The sequence below is a fragment of the Octopus sinensis genome, linkage group LG9 (assembly GCF_006345805.1).
Source record: "Octopus sinensis linkage group LG9, ASM634580v1, whole genome shotgun sequence".
In the NCBI taxonomy this organism is placed as follows: Eukaryota; Metazoa; Mollusca; class Cephalopoda; order Octopoda; family Octopodidae; genus Octopus; species Octopus sinensis.
In genome coordinates this window covers 11,426,110-11,448,609 of record NC_043005.1, presented here as the reverse complement: position 1 = coordinate 11,448,609, position 22,500 = coordinate 11,426,110, and the positions used below count along the sequence as shown (strand labels likewise).

Sequence of the window (22,500 nt, the reverse complement as noted above, 5' to 3'; positions counted from 1 at the left end):
CTCTTGCGCAGTCAGTGCTAGTAATATTTTGTAGAGGTGGGGGAGCAAGAAATTTTCAATAAAATATGTCGTGCAAGCAATGCAAACTATGAAATATGACCGAGGTGGCACATGTCAAACTAGTGCTCTGCTTGAGAGTTCAAACACTCTGCTATCTATAATACAATATGGTTTCAACATAAATTGAATTTATAGAATTTAGTGATTCGTTCCCTGTTGCGGTAAATATAGTGATACTTTTTTTACTTTTTTACTCTTTTACTTGTTTCAGTCATGTGACTGTGGCCATGCTGGAGCACCGCTTTTAGTCGAGCAAATCGACCCCGGGACTTATTCTTTGTAAGCCTAGTACTTATTCTATCAGTCTCTTTTGCCGAACCGCTAAGTTACGTGGTCGTAAATACACCAGCTTCGGTTTTCAAGCGATGTGGGGGGAACAAACACTAACACACAAAGATATATACACACACACACACATATACATATATATATATATATACGACGGGCTTCTTTCAGTTTCCGTCTACCAAATCCACTCACAAGGCTTTGGTCGGTTCGAGGTTATAGTAGAAGACACTTGCCCAAGGTGCCACGCAGTGGGACGGAACTCGGAACCATATGGTTTGTAAGCAAGCTACTTACCACACAGCCACTCCTACACCTGTTAATGTTGTAATTATTGTTTCTAATTAAGGTACAAGTCTACGAATTTGATTGGAGGTGTTAGGCAATACCATCCACAAAAATATGAAACTCCTACTTAATTTTGTCAACCCTGTATAGATCAAAGGCAGAGTTGACATCGGCAGAATTTTAACTTAAAAACACGTGGGAGGTGGGGTCACGTCGATGACACCGACTATTTTATCCACCCCGCAAGGATAGCCAACGTAGAACTCTGAGCAAAAACGTGTCTGGCGATCGGCGACCACACCTGTTCAGCGTCAAGGAAGCGCTGGAGATGTTCTGGCCTTGACAGCTGAAAGATCACCAGCTATCAGAACAGCTGCCTTCCACAAGAAGCGAAAGAGTATACGTTCCAATGTAATCAGAAGGAGACTGAGACAAATTAAAATTCTTTCTGATAAAGGCAGAAGTCCAGCCATTTGGGGGAGGAGGAAGGGGCAAGCCGAATATTTTGACCTCAGCACTCGACTGGTACTTATTCTATCGACCTCAGAAGGATAAAATGCAAACTCGAACTCAGCATAATTTGAAATAAAAATGCAAAGACGGACAAAATGATATGAGAATTTGGTCAAACGACTCTTCCACGTCGCCGCCTTAGAGGATATAATAAAAATAATAATAATAATAGTAGTAGTAGTAATAATAATAATAATAATAATAATAATAATAATAATAATAATAATAATAATAATAATGATGATGATGATAAATGCCCTGATGAACATTATTTACATTATTTACATTTGAGGATGTTTGTCCTCATCTTGTTTGTTGTTAACACATTTCGGCTGATATACCCTCCAGCCTTCATCAGGTGTCTTAGGGAAATTTCGAACCTGGGTTCTCATTCCTAATGTATTTTTCGATGTTGCTATTATTATTATTATTATTATTATTATTATTATTACTATTATTATTATTATTATATTATTATTATTATTATTATTATTACTTTTTTTTCTTCTTTCAAATTTGCTTCCATTTCTTGCCGAGTGTCTTCCCGACTCCTAGGGCAAAGAAACTCATAGTATACATTGGTAGGCCATTAAACTAAACTCAATAGTTCGTTCATTTTTTTTTTTAAGTTAAATTAAAATACATGGGTAGCAATAATTCTCACATCGACAATGCTCTTCTCAATACGTGTGATGTACCAGTTAAGACAATCTTTTGCACATCTTGCAGGGATGGTAAGCCAGGGATCATTCTCATAGAATTTTCGGTTCCCTTCTTGACCATTCCTAGTGCTCCTACGATCACTGGTATTGTAACCGCCTTGAGATGCCACATTTTCTCAATTTCAATGAGTAGGTCTTTATATTTTCTTTATTATTATATTATTATTATTATTATTATTATTATTATTATTATTATTATTATTATCATTATTATTATTATTATTAATATTATTATTGTTGTTGTTGTTGTTGTTTAGGTCTCGAAAAATACTTTAGGAATACCAGTTGAGCACTGGGGTCGATGTAATTGACTTACCCTTTCCACCAAAATCGCTTCCTCAGTGCCAAAATTTGAATCCAATATTATCTACTGTGCTGGTCTTGTTATGTTGCGATGAAGAGTCAGGATCAGCGCCATTACTTCTCTTCCTATCAGTCTATTTCTTTTCTATGTTACTCTCTCTCTCTCTCTTTGTCAGGCACTTTGTCTGGTCCCCTTCTCTCTCACTAGCACCTCTCTCTCTCTCTCTCTCTCTCTCTCTCTCTTACTCTCTCTTCATATATGTATTCTCTTTTTCTCTTTTCTCTTTTACTTGTTTCAGTCATTTGACTGCGGCCATGCTGGAGCATCGCCTTTAATCGAGCAACTCGACCCCGGGACTTATTCTTTTGTAAGCCCAATACTTATTCTATCGGTCTGTTTTGCCGAACCGCTAAGTTACGGGGACGTAAACACACCAGCATCGGTTGTCAAGCAATGCTAGGGGGACAAACACAGACGCACAAACATACATGCACACACGCATATATATATATATATATATATATACATATATACGACGGGCTTCTTTCAGTTTCCGTCTACCGAATCCACTCACAAGGCTTTGGTCGGCCCGAGGCTATAGTAGAAGACACTTGCCCAAGGTGCTACGCAGTGAGACTGAACCCGGTACCATGTGGTTGGTAAACAAGCTACTTACCACACAGCCACTCCTGCGCCTATGTATGTATGTATGTATGTATGTATGTATGTATGTATGTATGTATGTATAATCTAAACTATCTCTAGTTGCTGCTACGTTCGTTAGTGTGAGAGAAATGCAACGAACTTTGCTGCAATTATCGCTTCGTATATTCAAGACAATATCGTTACCGCCGTTCGTTGGAGATCTTAGGCTTCCCCGGGTTTTCTTTTTTAATTTTTCTTTCAATGGGTTATCAATTCCATTGTTTCTTCAGCTGTTTTGTGTGTGCTTGTGTGTATGTGTGTGTGTGTGTGTTTGTGTGTGTGTGTGTTTGTGTGTGTGTGTGTTTGTGTGTGTGTGTTTGTATGTGTGTGTTTGTGTGTGTGTGTGTGTGTGTGTGTATTGTGTGTGTGTGTATTTGTGTGTGGTGTGTGTTTGTGTGTGTGTTGGTGTGTGTGTTGTGTTGTGTGTGTGTTTGTGTGTGTGTGTGTGTTTGCGTGTGTGTTTGTGTGTGTGTGTGTTTATGTGTGTGTTTGTGTGTGTGTTTGTGTGTGTGTGTGTTTGTGTGGTGTGTGTGTGTTGTATGTGTGTGTTGTGTGTTTGTGTGTGTGTGTGTGTTTGTGTGTGTGTGTGGTTGTGTGTGTGTGTGTGTGTTTGTGTGTGGTGTGTGTGTGTGTTGTGGTGTGTGTGTGTGTGGTGTTGTGTGTGTGTGTTTGTATGTGTGTGTGTGTGTGTGTGTTTGTGTGTTGTGTGTTTGTGTGTGTGTTGTGTGTGTTTGTGTGGTGTGTGTGTTTGTGTGTGTGTGTGTTTGTGTGTGTGGTGTGTGTGGTGTGTGTTTGTGTGTGTGTGTGTTTGTGTGTGTGTGTTGTGTGTTGTGTGTTTGTTGTGTGTGTGTGTGTTTGTGTGTGTGTGTGTTTGCGTGTGTGTGTGTGTGTGTTTGGTGTGTGTGTGTTTGTGTGTGTGTGTGTTTGTGTGTGTGTGTGTGTTTGTGGTGTGTGTGTGTTTGTTGTGTGTGTTTGTGTTGTGTGTGTGTTTGTGTGTGTGTGTGTGGTGTGTGTTTGTGTGTGGTGTGTGTGTGTGTGTGTTGGTGTGTGTGTGTATTTGTATGTGTGTGTGTGTGTGTGTGTGTGTGTTTGTGTTCATTAATGGGTGTGTTTGTTTATGTTATTGCAACCAATTCAGCGGTGATAATGTCTTCTCACCGTTCCAGCACATGAGTCGGTATACAATAGAAAGTGAAATGTATACAAATATTAAAACCTATATAATTCAAAACCATACTGCATTTTTTTCACCTCAGGCTAAACGGTTTGGACGCAATATCTTTTTGAAGGTTTCCCCTAGGTAAAAAGAAAATGCAAAAACATTTCACCTTGCAAGCACTAAAACGATATCATCCAATAATACTGCAGAGAACAAAGCGAATACGACCATTCAGATTAAACCCAGCAGCAACAATAACAACAATACTAACAACAACAATTTTTCTTTCTACACTTACAGTAATAATAATAATATTCATAATCATATTAACGATAATAATGATGTTTAATAATAATAATAATAATAATAATAATAATAATAATAATAATAATAATAATAATAATAATAATAATAATAATAATAATAATAATAATAATAATAATAATAATAATAATAATAATAATAATAATAATAATAAATACTCATTCTGATCTTAACTGATTGGAAGCGTTATCATGTACATGTTTTGTCTTTGTATAAAAGATGGGCTACAGCAAATATTCTGCTCAATACCACAGATTTGCTTGTTAGTTGTTTGACCTTAACCAGTTGAGCCTGTCCCTTAGTGGCTGACGATATGTGCATCTCTGATCACGAGCAGAAGTAGTGGGGGAGCATCATAGCCATGTGTTGAGAGGGATTCTTTGGGGTTTGAATAATTCACCTCTGGAAACATGGGTGGTTCTTTCAACATCCTTAAACAATCCTTATTCAGGGACCTTTTGAGCGGGATGGCTACTCAACCTGAAGAAAATTCTAACTGGGCCCCACCTGCAAGGTCATGTGCTGTTTATCTTGATATGAGATCACCATGTCACGCACATATGGTTGTGATGCATGTGCCTGGTGTACCTTTATCAGAAGGGTAGTCATGATGGGTATATTGGGCTTCGTATATTTTACCCCAGTGTCACTTTGATGGCATGAACCACTCTCTCACTCAATAATAATAATAATAATAATAATAATATTCAGACAAATACATAACAAAAACACAAAGCAACGCTATCTTCCAGAATGGCCCTGCCTCTCCAGGTGCCAAACTGCAGGTTCACCGACTTGTCCGGATTAATCCTTTCTCTTATCACCGTTTCGTACTCCCTTAGAGTAATGCTAATCTCCTCGATTTCCGAAACGCTGAACACTGAAAAGGTGATGTCGTCCACATAAGCTGACACGAATGTTCCGCATCTAATTTCATATTTGTCCCCCCTCTAAACAACCAGCTTCCATAGAGACAGCACGGACAGAAGGAGCGAGAGTGGGCATCCTTGACAGGCTGAATGTGCCACACTTAACGATTCCGATAGGTGGCTATTTACTTTAAACACCGAGCTGATGTCGCTATTCATTGCGGCTATTCAGCTTCTGAGAACTGGACCGAAACACGCCATCTCTATGATGTGACGCGTGAGGTAGGGTTGTGCGTCACTGATCAGTCTATCAACAACAAGCACTAACCTCTTGGCTAACACCTTGACCAAAATCTAGTGATGTGCGTTCAGCAGAGTTATCAGCCTAAAATTATTTATCTGGTGTCCCATGTTGGGCTCCTTTTTCAGCAGCTCTCTCATGCCACGGCTTGGAGCATTAAGATTCTCCCGTTTTGCTGCCAGTTGCGGTAGACACCAGTCAAGAGATCACCAAAAAACTACGACGATAAAGATCTAAGTGTGAATCATCCAGCTCGAGAGATTTTTCCCTTGAGCAGCTCATCATCGCGTCCCGTATGTCTTTGGCTGTTATTGGCATTTCACAGAACCCCACATCCCTGGTCAACAGGCGCGGCATGCCATCGAGATAGGAGATGAATACTGATTCCATCAGCGGCTCAACATGTGCTCCGTACAGTTCGGTAAAGTGTCACCGAAATTCTGCATACATCTATTTGGATTCGAGTAGCATGCGTCCGTCCCGGCCTGTCAAATTCCAACATGCACTTTAGCTCTAAAAACGCAACCTTCGTCCTTGGTGATGAAGAATTGATCAAGAGCCAATTTCGTCGCCAACATATCGGTCTCTATGCCTCTTCTTAATGTCTCTTTTAGCTTTTTAACTAAATCTCCCTCTATTCCACATTTCTTCTAACGTAATTTTGTTACCAAGTCCTACCATCTCTATTCTGATGGTTCTTATCAGGTCTATCCACCATGTGTTGTTGACGATTGCACTCAACAACTTCCAATGGAAAATTTGCTAACCCCATCTACGAAAGCTTCACGTGCCAGAAGAGACGCGTTCAGCTTCCTGTATTCGGATCCTTGCCAATGGATTCTATCTAGGTCGACCGCGTAGATCACAAATTTGTGATCTGTATAGTCGACGACTCTGAATTGTGCAAACTTCGGTTACTTATATCTGTTGCCCATGTTCACAATAACGCATTTGCGATATCCAGTCAGTTCTTGTTACACCCTCACCTCTTTTACACCCCCACCCCTATTGGTTAGTCTCACACCCTTTAGGTATGCATCAAAGATGGTGATCCGATTACCCTTTAGATCCAGAGAGCGAGATGTCCCAAGGAAAACATCCAAACCTTTGAAGAGGCTGCCCCATGCCAATGAGCGTATACTCAACGTCTAGTCTAAAATTACCACGTTTGCTATTGCTCACATCCAGGATTACCAGCTTATCGTCCGTATCCAAGATGGTAAGTTGGTAGTATTTCGGAATCCAAACCTTTCCTAAACTGAACTGCGACCCCACTTTCCATTTAAGGTAGAAACACATGTGTAGATCTATATGCACGCATATCGGAAACTCTGATCTCGCTGACAGCTGTCACATCCAGACCTAGTGACCTAAGGTCATTTAATAGGTGACCTTGCTTCCAGGATTACTCCAGGGACACCTACATTTATACAACCTACTCTAGTACTCGCCTTGTTGGCCGGAAAGAGTTGCGAGAAAAGAGAATAGTGGGGTTACTAACCTTCTCACTACTATTATTGGACGAGTGGTTCGACCTCTGTATTTGGTTGCAGTTCCTTTGGGAACACCTTTAAAAGTCTGCTGTTAGCTATTACATTAGGTGTTTTCACGTCGTGGCGGATACATCCCAAATGTTTTTTCTACGTCCCGAGTGTCATGCGCACTAACACTAAAGTTTGTGACACTTTATTGTTAGTACGGAAAATTAACTCAGCTCTCTCATTATCTTTACTTTGTGCTATGAGGGTTATGAGTGTTCGTTGACTCGCCCTACTAGCATGAAAGTTGGTGTCTGTGTTGTTGACTAATGTTGACTTAGCTTTCTTTTTGATGTCTGTTGGAATAGTAGCAGTGTTGGTTGTGCTGGTGATGTTAGTGGTAGTTTTGTTGACGGTCGTGAAGGTTGTGGGGTTGATGTTGTGGTCGATGTGTCTATATTTGTTTTGGGAGTGTTCTGTGGTGTATACGTTGGTGTGACACAAGGAATTTTGTTTGTTTTGTTTTTTTCTTTCGGTTTTTGGGTTCCTCCTCATCTTCATTTCGAGATGTGTAGGAACCAATGTCTGTGGAGTCTCGATTATGTTTGTGCCTGTGCGAGTGTCTGTTTAACAGGAGAGGAGAGGAGAGGAGAAGACGAGCTAGTTCGACACAAGACCAGCAAGTTCTGGGTGGGGTAAGTCGATTACGTCGACCCCAATACTCAACTGGTACTTATTTTATCAACCCCGAAAAGATGAAAGCAACGGCGGAATTTACACGTAGAATGTATGGACAGATGAAATAGCGCTGAGCATTTTGTGCAGCATGCTAATAATTCTGTCAGTTCGCTTTCTTAATAATGCTTTCTAGTATCGGCATAAGGCCTAGAATTATGGATTAAGAAGCTTCTCGACCCCAGTGCTCAACGGGTACTTATTTGATCGACCCCGAGAAGATGAAATGTAAAGTCGATCTCGGTGAAGTTTGAACTCAGAACGCAGAGATGGGCAAAATGCCGCTAAGCATGTTAATCTAAATTCGGCGGAATAAAAAGAAGATTGCTCAAGTTATTTTTGGAAAGTCCTCAAATTTCTTGCGAATCATTTAATGAAAATCAACACAAAAATATAAGCGAAAAGTTATTGTTAAATAAAGCATAATTTCGTCAACGCGTGATATCTCATTCAGACGCGCGAAAACAAAATCAAAGCAAGGAACTATAAGGAGACAGCACAGTAACCACGTAAATTGATTCATTATGTACACGCGTTAATGTTTATATAACCATGTATACATTTTCATTTATTAAACGATTACGTATACAATCTAATGTTTATACAACGACGTGTACAATGTTTATATAACGCATACACACACACACACACTAAAAAAAATACTTGACACAGGCGAAACAAAAGAAAAACAGTAAGAGCTTATGCAACGAACATAAAAGGAGCGAATTATTTATAAATATGTCTTTAAAAAACACAACTAAGCAGTTACGCCCGGAGATAAATCTATCTACAAAAAGAAATTAAAGAAGCAAACAAACAAAGAAACAAAGAACGAAATAAAAAAAAAAGAAAAAGGAAAGAAAGAAAGGAAAACCTTCTGTCTGTGAGCTTCATGCATTCAGGAAACGAAAAACGTTTTCATAGACGGAACTCATAGACGGTATCCTCTCAAAGGACGACCTCATTGACTAGATTCCTAATGTCAACCTCCAAACGAAAAGGAAAACTGAAAGAGGACTCAGCATAAATGACGATAGCATTGAAGTATTATTTGCATTCTACACAGTAACACTCTACCCATAAAATACATCATAAATGAACCATGGAAAAAATGGGAAAAAATTACCAAAGATGTAAGGAAAAATATAACAGCAAACAAGGTGCGAAGGTTTATGTTATGTGGATCTGAAGTTTTTAACGTCGAGATAGACACAGATATGCAGAATGCACCTTGAAAATAAATAGAAGAGAACATTCAACCACACAAAACAATGAGTGACAAAAGAGCGAAAATGGCACAGAACCTATGTTCCCCAAAACATATAAGACTAAACAACATACGCACACACACACACACAACACACAAACGAACCACAAAAATGTAAATAAAATAAATGTGAGCCCAAACAAATGAGAACCCTACACAGATGTCTACACGATGAGTGATCTGCATTTACAGTGCAGCGCACCAAAAATACACCCAGAGAAAAAGAAATCTAGAAACTCAAAAAGCTAGAGAAACACACAGCTAAATACAGAGATACGACAATATAAGACCAGACCCACACCCTACAACAAACAGAATAACAACACAAGCCACCATGCAGATCTACTAGAAGAGATACAGAGGATGGGCTGATTGAAGCAATAAGAAAAAAGAAAAGAGAGACCACAAAATCAATACACAAGAATCAGCGTAAATACGTTCCAAGTTTACAAGAGACAAAACAACGGTATGAAAAAATTACTAAATATAACAGACTAGCAGCATAGCCCGGCGTTTCCCGGGTATGTAAGAGCCCCTAGTAGGCAACGACTAATCCCAATCTAGTCCTTTCCCTCTAGGGAACGAAGGCGCATGTGTAGGTTGCAATGTCTTCTCTTCACTCGAATACTTCTGTGTATACGATGTTCTTAGCTGTCCCTTTGGGCGATAAAAAGGTCGAGTTGTGTCCCCTAGACAGAAAATGTGTTGCATATAAAAAGCTTAGATTCTCGACCCCATGTCGAATTTATCGATTGTTTTCAGAACTGGGGGAACTTTTCAAAATTTTCACTGCGTTAGTTTTGAATTATGACATTGGGCTATGTGTGTGTCAAGTTCCATCAGAATCGGTTGAAAGCCGTGATCAGGGTGAGGGTACAACCTGACAGCCACACAGACACACAGACAGACAAACTGCCGTTTATATAGAGAGAGATTCCAGAGAACATTTAAGCTCATTGAAGTAGACTGTCTGAATTTCGACAGACTGGATGACTTGACATGCTCTGCAGTCCAAGTATTATCAAGAGAAATTGGACCTGATACTGTTAGAGAACATCTTCCCTACTCCTGCAAAACCCCAAACCCATAAATGGGAAGAATATAGTATACAAACCTGAAAGTCCTCTCCTTAGTCTAGGAAGTAGAAAAAAAAGGACCCAACAAGAAAATAGGGGGAAAAGTATATAAAATAATGATAAATCTCAGAGCGAGTTATACACAGTAGCAGCAACATATCGTGACGTATATTTGCCATTTGAATATGGCTAACCCCTAAGGGTGGATGCTACTGTAGTTTGTAGCCCCAGGAGGACACCTCCTCCAGCTGGCTATAGACACACTTTCTGTGCCTATCAGCATTTGCAAAGGGAAGCCATCCTTCCCGTCTTCAACTTATGATAGGGCACAGAAAGTGTGTCTATAGCCAGCTGGAGGAGGTGTCCTCCTGGGGCTACAAACTACAGTAGCATCAAACTACAGTGCGCGGCTGTGTGAGAGAGAGAGAGGAGAGAGAGAGAGAGAGAGAGGGAGAGAGAGAGAAAGAGAGAGTGTATTATGTATGCAATCTGTACATATATATATATATATATATATATATATATATAAACTAATAATTCCACTATGTCTGAGAAATATCAAATGACTTCCTTAGCTTTAAAATGGTGGTTATATTTACGTTTTTTCTTCATAGCATATAAACATATACAGATCTCAAAATCTGACCTTTAATTTCCTGACATAGGTTTGGCACCAAATATGTTGCCTTTTAAAAGATTATACATTTAGACTAAAATCTGCAACGTAAATGACAAAAGAAGAGTTTCTTGAGGACAAATTATTCTTTAACACCGAAGGTTGGAAGTATTAAGGTCAATCATTTTATCAAAACAGTAACGATATTCAACATTTCACAACTTTTGTCTTTTTCTTCTCCGGATATTATATAGACATATTAGGAAACGCATAGCATAAACAAGACAGCATTTACAACGTTCATATAATAATAATAATAATAATAATAATAATAATAATAATAATATAATAATAATAATAATAATAAAATTCCCTGGTGCAGTACCAGACAGTGGCTCTCATGGCTTCTGATCGTAACTGATTGGAAGTGTTATCATGTATATTGATTTGTCTTGGCATAAATGATGGGCTACAGCAAATATTCTGCTCACTATCACAGATTTGCTTGCCAGTTGTTTGACCTTAACCAGTTGAGCATGTCCCTTAGTGGCTGAGGATATGTGCATCTCTGATCACGAGCAAATGTAGTAGGGGAGAATCATAGCCATGTGTTAAGAAGGATTCTTTGGGGTTTGGATAATTCACCTCTAGAAACATGGGTGGTTCGTTCAAGATCCTTAAACAATCCTTATTGAGGGACCTTTTGAGCGGGATGGGCTACTCGACTAGAAGAAAATTCTAACCGGGCCCCACCTACAAGATCATGCACTGTTTATATTGATATGAGATCACCATGTCGCACACATATGGTTGCAATGCATGTGCCTGGTGTACCCTTATCAGACGGGTAGTCATGATGGGTATACGGAGCTTCGTATATTTTACCCCAGTGTTACTTTAATGGCATGTACTGCTCTCTCACTCAATAATAATAACAATAACAACAATAATAATAATAATAATAATAATAATAATAATAATAATAATAATAATAATAATAATAATGCTTTGATGCAGTACTAGGCATTTCTTCTCGTGGCTTCTGATCTTAACTGATTGGAAGCGTTATGTACACGTTTTGTTATGGTATAAAAGATGGGTTTCAACAAATATTCTGCTAAATACAACAGATTTGCTTGTCAGTTGTTTGACCGTAACCAGTTGAGCATGTCCCTTAGTGGCTGGTGATATGTGCATCTCTGGTCACGAGCAGAAGTGGTGTTAGAACATCAAAGCCATGTGTTCAGAGGGATTCTTTGGGATTTGGATAATTCACCTCTGGAAACATGGTTGGTTCGTTCAACATCATTAAACAACCCTTATTCAAAGATCATTTGAGCGGGATGGACTACTTGACCTGATGAACATACTAAGTGGGCTCCACCTGCAAGGCCATGCGCTGTTTATCGTGATATGAAGTCACCATTTCATGCACATTTGGTAGTGATGCATGTGCCTAGTGTACCCTTATCAAACGTGTAGTCATGACGGTTATACCGGGCTTCGTATATTTTACTCCAGTGTCACTTTGATAGCACGCGCTGCTCCCTCACTCGATGATAAATAACTTGCTTCTGTGCAAAAAAATACTTTTGTATCTTACTAAGTGACACTTTCTTACTATCTTAGTAGGTTTTTACTCCCCTTATTTCAGAATTTGCAATATAAATTATCGTGATCTGGAGTTCCCATGGAAGGAGAGACACCCACTGTTTGCCTCTAACACCACATTTAGATCTGGTAGCCATCAGCAAGACAAGAACTTCCGAGATACTCTTGATCACACGCCTTCTTCCCCATTCAAGATATTTACACCGCTTTCTGACTATTCAATTCGAATAACGTCCAAGTGCTGTTTCAAAAGCTATATATCTTATTCGATTCAGGACATTATTCCGTGATCCGAAGAAGTACTGTAAGAATAGCAACAGTGATGTCTTTAGACAGGTGGTTGTGTACTGGCTGACAGAAGCTGAACGATTCTATTGAAATGAACGTCAAATGAAATCTGGTTGATGCCGTGAGGCATACAAGAGTAAATATGCTTACTTAAATTACAGGAAATAATTTGTTTATCTAATTTTTCTCAGCAAATTTGTACAGCGTAGAAATATTCCATCAACATTGTTCAAACAATAACTTTACCAAGTTCATATATCTTCCAAGGCTAAGTCCCTGATTCATATGACCCCTTCAAACAATATCGCAACGCAATATGTTTTCTTCAGCTGGTTCAAATATATAGCCTGAACATTTTTTTCTTATTTTCACCACAAACAGAAAAATTTTTATTCGTGAAGCGTGGTGGAAATTTTGTTGTGAAAAACAAAAATTCTCACAATTGGAAAATACTATGAAATTATGGATACACAATCAACGAAGAATTGGGGTATACGGTCTCAACAAAGTGAATAACATACAAAGGTGTTAGTAAAAAGGGGGGAAATATTCCAGGAAGGTTGGTTGATTAACTTTCGTATTTTTGCTATCATTTCACGGAAAGATACAACTTATGCATGAGAATATAAACCAGGGCTGCAATGAAGTTGTCTACAGAGAATGTAAGAAATTTTGATATTTAAGAAATGTGTGATTAATACGAATATTTAAAAAAAAAACCAAGTCTAGAACAAATAAGCGATACTGATCCGGTGATTTTTAACAAAACTTGAAAAGACTACGAAAAAAAAAACTTGTCATAAAGATATAGTATACTGATGTTCTAAACAGACGGCATAAACATTCTGTCTTTACTATTCTCTAAACGAAAACAATACTCTAAGAAATTATCCCAACCGATGTTCTTATTCGATGCAGTTCAAAAGGGCAACTGGAGAAATTGTGGGCGCAGCTTTCATGTGATCTCTTGAAGAAACTCGCATTACTAGTGTGGCGTGAATTCCAGACATACATGACAGAAGCAACAAAGAAAATAAATATCAAAGTAATTAAAAACTAAACTAACAGCTATCCTCGTGGGTTTAGTATATCACTGTCCGTTTCTGTCAACAAGTGATACAAATGTTTTATGTGAGATGAAACCAAGAATTCAGGAAGAGAACCTACTACTGTGGCACAAATATGTCAGCGTGTGAAGTCTTGATCAGATACTGTCAGAGAAGAACTTATTGTCAACTCAAACAATATGGAATCAGTAATATAATAGATGTGGAGGCGCAATGGCGCAATGGCCCAGTGGTTAGGGCAGCGGACTCGCGGTCGGAGGATCGCGGTTTCGATTCCCAGACCGGGCGTTGTGTGTGTTTATTGAGCGAAAACACCTAAAAGGTCCACGAGGCTCCGCAGGGGGGGGGCGACACCTTTTGTACTCTTTCGCCACAACTTTCTCTCACTCTCTCTCTCTTCATGTTTCTTGAGTAACGCTGCGATGGAGTGGCGTCCCGTTCAGCTGGGGGGAACACATACGCCACAGAAACCGGGAAACCGGGCCCATGAGCCTGTCTTGGCTTGAAAAGGGCTTAAGAAGAAGAAGAAGAAAAAGAAGAAGAAGAAGAAGAAGAAGAAGAAGAAGAATATAATAGATGGAGCCAAATGTGAACTTGATTACATTGACAGGGATGACCCAGACAAAGCTAGTAACTGTGATGGTAGTGTTGATGACAGCAGTAATAAATGTTGTTAATAGATATTTTCAATAGGCAATAAAATAGACATGGATTCTTCCGTTTCTTTGGCAATCTTGAGAAATATATTTCTCATTAAAGCTTTGTATAAAAAATGGTGACTGCTTCTGTCATACATACACACACATTCAGCCTAGAAAACACTGGGTGTACCGTCGATCTCTGTTATATATATTGAAGGTCAGTGGAATCCACAATCAGTCGGCTTGACAACACCTTTGAAACACCAGCATGGGATACTGGGATGTAAGCAAGGCCCGTGGTCAGTTCCTAGAGAGTATATCCGGTTGCAATGTCTTAAAAAATAACCCCCAACTATTCTTTGTTAAATCAAATATTTTCACAAAATAAATTATTGGCAATGTTGTTAAGTCGTTAAAACTTTTGTGTTCCAAAATATATCTCGCCAATTATTTGAAGTGTCTTACAATTTCTAATGTCATATTTGCCGGTAAATACCGTAATTTCTATATATTCTGCTTTTTTCAGTTGCTCATAGTATTAAAACACCTTCCCTTTCTCTATTTCCCCATATATGTATGTGTATGTACATACATACATACATACGTACATACGTAGATATGTAAGTACATATATACATACGTACGTATGTTTGTATGTACGACTATCATATTTCATGCTTCCTAGACAAATCCAATTATAATTATTGTTTCTGTTCTCCACGTCACTCAGAAATGTTAACTTGGAGCTGATAAATAAAAGAATAGCGTCTCGGGTATGAGAAACTGATGGTCGTTTAATCACATTTTAGATTGTGGATTCTTTGAGTTACACTACAATACAAAAGTACAATAACACCAGTGTTTCTAAGGTTACGTGCTGTATTTTTAAAGATATATAACTCATTCATGGTTAACTTCAACTATATTTATCTTGAGGATAAACAGAGTCCATTGTACCGATTCTATTCACATCTCAATTATTAAGAATAACATTTGCAAACACTAGCAGACGAGGGCACACTCATGCAGACATGTACTTATGGCACATAATATTAAATTAAATGCGCCCTTTTAAAGCCTAGCCAGGCTCATGTGGCCGGTTTCCCGGTTTCAATGGCGTATGTGGGACGCCAGTCTATCGCAGCGTTACTCATTTTTTTCTTAAGCGTTACTCATTTTTGCCAGTTGAATGGGCTGGAGCAGCGTGAAATGAAGTGTTTTGCTCAAGAACACAACGCGTCGCCCGGTTCAGGAATCGAAACAACAATCTTACGATCATGATGCTGACACCCTAACCACTAAGCCACGCGCCTCCACACTTATGGCACATACATGTACACATATACACACGTGTTAGAACATTTAGTATGACTCCTTGTCGTAGAAACAGTTATGAACGCCAAAAATCACAAATGCAATTTCCGTGTACACACTAACACACATTTGGAAAGGTTCCAGAAGTTTAATATTTAATTCAAGAAAGGCGTCGAACTGGCAAAATCGTAAGCACTCCGGGTGGAATGCTTAAGGATATTTTGTCTGCCTTTACGTTCAAAGTTCAAATTCCGCCGAGGTCAACTTTACCTTTCGCCTTTTGGGTTCGATAAAATAAGTACCATTTGAACATGGCCTTGTGTCAAAATTTGAAACCAATATTTAATTCAAGAATATGTGGCGTAGGTTAAGTGACAGACATTTTAATTTGCTAGATTAGATGCTTTGATACTCATATCTGTTTAAGACTCTTAGCGTTTTGAATTTAAATATCAAGAGTTAAATCCCTAACCCCTCATAATATACAGAAAGCCCCAAATTCTCTCACATGCCAGGCATTGCTTTAAATGAAGCCTTGGGTAATAAAAAGGGGAATAAAAAGGAAATTATTGCTAGTAAAGTATCTCTTAACATACTCGTATTTAATTGGGTGAACATTAAAAACTAATGAGAAATAATTATGCGCAGAAGGTATTACAATATTTGTCAATAACTAATATATTTTTAATTATTTTCTTAAGAACGAAGGGCAACTCTATAACAGTTTCAGACTTATTTAGACCTCTTCAGTACAGCACAGACCACATCGTAATAACAGAAGCTGTCTTAAGAAAATACATAAAAATGTTCACTGGTTAGTTCAGAAAATTGAGCATATTTAAGAGCAGTTGGTCAATTACTTTATCTGTAACCTACTAACGATAGGAATTCACAGTAACCAGTTAGGTACCCGGATATTTACCTTTTGACCGACAGATTTAAAAAATAAGTTTTTGTAACTAAACACTTTCAAACTTCGGACACTGGTAGAATGTGTCATATAAAACATCTTTTACTCTTAACGTTTTTGAGAAAAGCTTATATTTAGGAAGTTATTTCACGTTAAAGTTGTCCTATTTCGGTAATTTCAACGAATCAATGACGTGTATTCAGCTGAATAAAATTACTGCCGTTGTTTGTCAACGACAACTATCAGCGGTGTATTTTTCGTTTGTCACTGTTATTTATGACATCGTTCGTGCATTTTAACGATAAGTGGTTTTAGCGATAAGGTTTTAGGGTTAGGGTTAGGGTTAAGGTTTTAGGGTAAGGATTAGGGTTAAGGTTTTAGGGTTAGGGTTAGGGTTGTAGGGTTAGGGTTGTCATAAATAACAGTGGCAAACAAAATATACACCGCCGGAGGTTGTTGTTGACAAACAACAGCAGTAATATTATTCAGCTGAATACACATCATTGATTGGTTGAAATTACCGAAATAGGACAACTTTAACGCGCAATGACTTCCTTAATATAAGCTTTTCTTAAAAATGCTTAGAGTAAAAGATGTTTTATGTGATACATTCTACCAGTGTCCGAAGTTTGAAAGTGTTTACTTACAAAAAATTGTTTTTTTAATCTGTCGGCCAAAAGGTAAAGATCCAGGTACTCTGCCACTGAACAGAAACATGCTGACACCATGCTAGCTAACTAGTCAAGATTACGTAAATTGAACAACAAATATACCTCTTTGTAAACGATCGATATATTAGAAACAGCAGCCAAATCTACCTCAAATACATCCTAATATCTTATAACATAAAGGATACGCTGGATAATGTCGTCTTTATGCACTGTTTAAAAAAACATACATGATCATACGTGCATGTTACCCGACGCTCCAACAAATCTGCCTGCTTACCATGACTATTAAGCAACTATAAATAACTAACAAACGTTTAGTATTTCATTCGTCTATTCTCAGAAAATAGAAGTTTGAACACTGGATGTTCGCTTCGCATCCATGTATTTCTGTCGAATATTTTTCAAAACAAAAATCGTTTTTTTGCTCCCTATGTAATTTCCTCGGTTTTAACAGTTACAATTATACAAAATATTGATCTTCTGTACAAAGAGTAAATATTTGCAAAATAAAATGTGGATTCTGTAAGTTATGAAGGGGTTTTTATTTGTCTCTTCCATTATGTCCCACTTCACAACATCCAAGTAACAATTTCAAATTTTACCCAACGTGATGCATATAAATAATAGATTCTTTTCGTCACTTGAAGTTATATATTTCTACAAATCTAAACGTAACTTCTTATTGTGCCGAGTAGATTTAGTTGTTCGAATTGAACTTCTCAAATCAGGCGGATAGTCGTATTTATTATACACAGCAACTTAGCAACAGTAACACAATAGATTAAACTATCCTAAATGTACTGTGTTTGGGAATAAGGTAGGACGGTCGCTTCTTATCCTAGAATTTGTTCGATGGAGCCACAAAACCAACAGAGGAACACAACAACGTGACAATATCTGGTATTTATTTTATCGGCCCTGTGTAAATGAAAAAGCAATACTGGTCCCGGCGAGATTTAAACTCTCAACGTAAAAATAAATAATTCTGTAAGACATTTAGTTTCATATTTTAGTATGATTGTTCTGTTATTTCACAGCACTTCTGGCCAATTGAAATGATAACTAGATGATTAGAGTGTATTGTGGACGGTGTTGTTGATAGAGTAGATATTATGAAAGTCTGTCTACTTGAAATATTTAAACTCGTTAGTCGTTGTCAGAGACAACTGTAAAATCTTATTTTGGTTAAAATCAACATAATTGATTTTTGTTACAATCAATCTTTTGATAACAAACATTTTTGATATGAATACTTATCCAACAAACACAGTCCTTGACATCTTTGAGAGAAGTAGAAGCAAATAATTTTCTTTTACTCCAACGATATTATTGTCTAGAAGTTGTCAGTTTAGATCAAATAAGAGAATTTTAATGAATATAAAACACGTCAACTTCTCATAGCACCACCTGCTTGCTCAAAGTTACTAATTATATTTATTTTATTGTGTCGCTGGAAGACCCACTAACAAAACATTTTGGCATGTAACTTGTCTTAAAGCTAGTCTCTTCATCTTTTCATTCATCACAACATAAGTGACGTCATGTAACTTCAACACTTTATTGATCACAAGTATTAATTTACTATTATTTCAGCCAATATTCAAACCACTGTATAGCTTAACTAATAAGGAAACCCTCTCTGAAATTACTTTTTATTGTCTTTGGAAAAACAACTGTCATAGGTAATCTAGTCTCTACTTCTTCCTTCTTTCGAAGACAAGGCCCCATCGAACCATATTTTGTTTTGTTTGTAGTTAGATCAGTGTTTCCATGCCAGACTGAGTTACAGGAATGTCACCTAAGAATTGTTTTACAGGTGGATACCCTTCCAGTCGCTAACCCTTATTTGTTTCTCGTGTCATGGATCTCTCGTTTCGGACCTCTTCTACTAAGTTCAAGTATAACAGATACATCATAGATATTTGGGACAAAAAAAAATGTCAGTTATAGAAGCAGGCTGTTCTACAAATGTAAACATTTCTCATAAAATCAGCGTGAAGGAGAATAACTATGGACAACTGCTTCGAAATCTACAACTCCTGTATACTCATTGTCAATTCATACACATTCATGCAAATAATCTTTAGTGCTCTATCGAATTCCAATCTGCAAAAGCGAGTATTTTCAAGCAACGAAAGAGATTGGCGGCCACGAAGTTTACAGATACGATGCGTTTGTGATACAGCATAAGCAGGCAAAGTTTTCTTTAAGTCCGATATGTAACGATCATCGTCTCTGTTAGCCAAACGGCATGGAAGGAGCTTTTATTTCTTTGTTAGAAACCAGTAACCTCATTATATAACTAATACTCTACTCTTTTACTTATTTCAGTCATTTGACTGTAGCTATGCTGGAGCACCGCCTTTAGTCGAGCAAATAGACCCCAGGCTTTATTCTTTGTAAGCTTAGTACTTATTCTATCGGTCTTTTTGCCGAACCGCAAAGTTACGGGGACGTAAACACACCAGCATCGGTTGTCAAGCGATGTTGGGAGAAAAAACGCAAACACATAAACACACACACACACATATACGACGGGCTTCTTTCAGTTTCCGTCTAGGATTTGGTCGGCCCGAGGCTATAGTAGAAGACACTTGCCCATAGTGCCACGCAGTGGGACTGAACCTGGAACCATGTGGCTGGTAAGTAAGCTACTTACCACACAGCCACTCCTAATAATAAAAAAAAAACATACATATACGCATAAATACATACATACATGTATGCACAAACATATATTTATACACACATAGTCACATGTAGACATACAACATATAAATATAATATGTTGGTACGTTTTGGAAAACTTAAACCTGGTGAAACCTATCGTTCTCTATGTTTCATTCAACACAACCAGTTCCAGAGATGAAAATAAGTAAGAATCTATTCGTTCTGAACGGGTGCCTATATACTGAATATATAAAAGTGAAGTTGTGTGTCTGTCTCCTACGATTTAGATTCCTAACTACTCCCACATTTTGCAGTGCAGTGTAACCAAAAGTGGGTATCTTATAGTCGTGATTCATATCAAGCCCTTCTGGGTATTAGCGCGCGTCTACGATGAGTCTACGATTAAAAAAAAATTTACCATCATTTTTTTCCATTTTGATGCATTTTTTTCGCTATTATATAAGGGAAGTAACTCTCTAAAAATGTCTACGATGAGTCAACGATTAAAAAAAAATTTACCATCATTTTTTTTTCCATTTTTAATGCATTTTTTGCTATTTTTTGGCTATAACTCTCTAAAAATGCTTATATAGTTATTTCCCTTACAAACCAGAGCAACGCCGGGCGATACCGCTAGTATTGAATACAATATTCCGAATTTTTGTCTACAATCGAGCACGAAAATAGTACATAGGTTTCAATAGATGATTGGCATTTGCAAACTCGATTCGTTCCTTTGCAACACTTTACCACAATATGATTCTGTCAATCCTCTGATTTTAATGACAATTTCTGTTAGCACAAAGCCAGTGATTGTCTTTATTTTATTTTAAGGAGAGTTTAGTCTATACTTTCAACCCTAGGATTTCAGCCTTGAAGGATGAATAACAAAGTCTACATCAACAGGATTTTAACACGAATACAGGGTGCTGGAGCGAATAACAAAGGAATTTTTGGTATTCGTTTTGTCTTAATCTAATCCCTAAGTATTTGTACAAAGATCCTTTCTCCAACTAAATCTGATGTAAAATGACTGGAGAGTCACGGGTGGAATGTGTTCTGTCAGAGATTATTTCGAACAACAAAAACAACAGCAAATACTTATATAAAATTCTGCTATTTTATTTTCGATCGATTTTCAGTAGACTTCTTCAAAAAAATGTTATTTACTTTTTTAAAATGTAATTATATTTAATGTAATTTTATTAAATTTAATGTTTTAATGTAATCTAACATCTTTTTTTTATTATTTTTTCCATGAATTATTTGTTATACTTCAGATGAATGCCAGCTTATGATATAATTAGTTGTGTATTTACTTATTTACTTATTCAATATAATTATTTGCAATTTTCCATTACTATATTGGCTTTCCGGTATTTTCTTTGAAATATATTCTAAATATCATTTCGAAATATTTATCCTATATTATAAAATATGTTGTGTACAAATCTCTGTAAACACAAAATACCAGAACGAATCAATGAATAATCTTTTAAATGGTCGAGTGATCTCCCAGAAATAGCAGCCAACTCTCGCAATTTTCTATCAAAACAAGAAGGGATACATTGAATAATGTAATTGTAGGTGCAGTATATTTAAAAATACGATAGATCGGTGTTGGCTGGAATGCATTTGTTGTAGACCAGGTTGATCAGAAATAATGTAACGGATATGATATATATATGTGTGTGTGTGTGTGTGAGTGTGTGTGTGTGTGTGTGAATATATACATATATATGTATATATATACATATACACACATGCAGATATATATATATATATATATATATATATAATATATATATATATATATATATATATACATATTCACACATGCATATATATATTTATGTATGTATATATATATCTTTATGTATATACACATTATATATATATATCTTTATATATATATATATTATATATATATATATTGTTGTATTTAGGAATGGTCATTTTGCCAGTTTAGCCAATAAAAACACACGCACTATATATATGGTGTTACTTAGCTTCAGTGTTATTTATTTTTTACATTAATCTTAATATGTAGTGCGTGTGTTTTTATTGGCTAAACTGGCAAAATGACCATTCCTAAATACAACAATATCTGTTTCAACACACGACTTCACATAAAAAATCTTGCACAACAATATTTAAACGTATATATATATATATATATATATATATATATATATATATATATATATATCGTAACATATAATTATCAACCGAGTATGACGCCCTATACGGGACAGTGCTACTGACGTTTGTAGCTCCTTCCTGAAACTAAAAGAAAAGAGTAGCACTGTCCAGTAATAGGACGCCATACTTGGTTGGCAATTATGTTACGATTCCGTATTGCTACTCTTTACAACATGAAGGACCATGGAATTGTACCCTCCGAGACACAAGTCTGGGCAAGGTTGATTGTGGAAGGTCAGCAGTCGCCCATGTATTCCAACCAAAGGAAAGGCAAAGGCCGTTACAGCTTAGCACCAGTGACGTCACAAATCATTTTTACAGATGAGTGAAATGGAGCAACGTGAAATAAATTGTCTTGCTCAAGAACACAACACGCAGCCTGGTCGGGGAATCGAACTCGCAACATCACGATCGTGAGCTCGAC

The 22,500-nt window shown here is 37.2% G+C and overlaps 1 protein-coding gene across 2 annotated transcripts in view; it reads right to left on the bottom strand.

Moving 5' to 3' along the window:
- Positions 1-22,500, bottom strand: part of LOC115215789 — a 385,787-nt gene that overhangs the window by 1,870 nt on the left and 361,417 nt on the right. The window lies entirely within an intron of this gene.